Source organism: Opisthorchis viverrini, assembly GCF_000715545.1.
Source record: "Opisthorchis viverrini unplaced genomic scaffold opera_v5_124, whole genome shotgun sequence".
NCBI lineage: Eukaryota > Metazoa > Platyhelminthes > Trematoda > Opisthorchiida > Opisthorchiidae > Opisthorchis > Opisthorchis viverrini.
In genome coordinates this window covers 174,766-175,961 of record NW_008751781.1, presented here as the reverse complement: position 1 = coordinate 175,961, position 1,196 = coordinate 174,766, and positions in this window count along the sequence as shown.

Sequence of the window (1,196 nt, the reverse complement as noted above, 5' to 3'; positions counted from 1 at the left end):
CTTATATAGTGAAGCACTATAGTTGAGTCTGTCCAATAAGTTGTTCTCGTGAACGAACATCCTGCCTCTTTCCCCAGTTCTTCCGCCACCCATACGGCTAGTCGCGCGGCATTCAACTTGAGCCTCGGCACTGTTACGGATTTCAAAGTTGCGACTTTGGATTTGGCTTACATCATCATACATGTAAATTTCTCAGGTTCGACGAGCCAGCGACAATACCCAACTACACCATAACCCACTTCAGAGGCGTCACTGAACATATACAAGTCTACCTTCGCATCATAAATGTGAACGGGTTTTACGCAAAGGGGGAATCTTTAGTTCGCCCAATGATCTCATACTTTCCACCATCCCTGCCACTCCAATAAGTCCTCATTGCTCAGCTTATCATCCCAACGTAGTTGCTTCTTACAGAGCTTTTGTAATAATATTTTAGCTGGCAAAAGCAAAGGGGATACTAAACCCAGGGGATCAAACAGGGAAGAGATCGAAAACAGTATTCCCTGTCGGGTGAGCGGCCGATCGGGAAAAACAAAGGTGAAGCGAAATTTGTCCGCTTTAGCATTCCATTGTAAACCCAACGTTCTTGCGACTGTCTGAAAGGCTTCAGTGGAAAGCACCGATGACGAGACATACGACTGACACACCTCACTCGAGAGAGATTCTCTATTGCATATCTATCTTCTTAAATGGAAACCACCCTTTGATAAAACTCGACTTAGCTCACGCACAAATCTTTGAGCCACGCTCACATCCGGAAGTGATGCTAAACAATCGTCAACGTAGAAACATCTGTCCACTGACTGTTTCACCTCAGTCATGCAATTCAATCCTCAGTCTGAGATTGTCTTTCTCAAGGCAAAATTGGCACAAAATGGTGAGGACGTGGCGCCAAACGGATGAGATGTCATTCAGGATTGCTTATGTTCACCGGTCAAGTCTTCCGAGTCCCACCATAACACACGTAATGCACCCCTGTCGCAGTCGGGAACCTTTACTTGCATGAACATTTCAGAAATGTCTGCAGCCACAGCTACATAATCACTCCGGAAGCGCAAGAGAACTCCCAACAAATTCGCAGTAGTGTCGGGACCTTGATACAATCTATCGTTCAGGGATACACCCTCAAACTTGGCAGCGCAATCTAAGACGACTCGCAGCTTTTGTGGTTTCTTCGGGTTCAAAACGGGGTGATG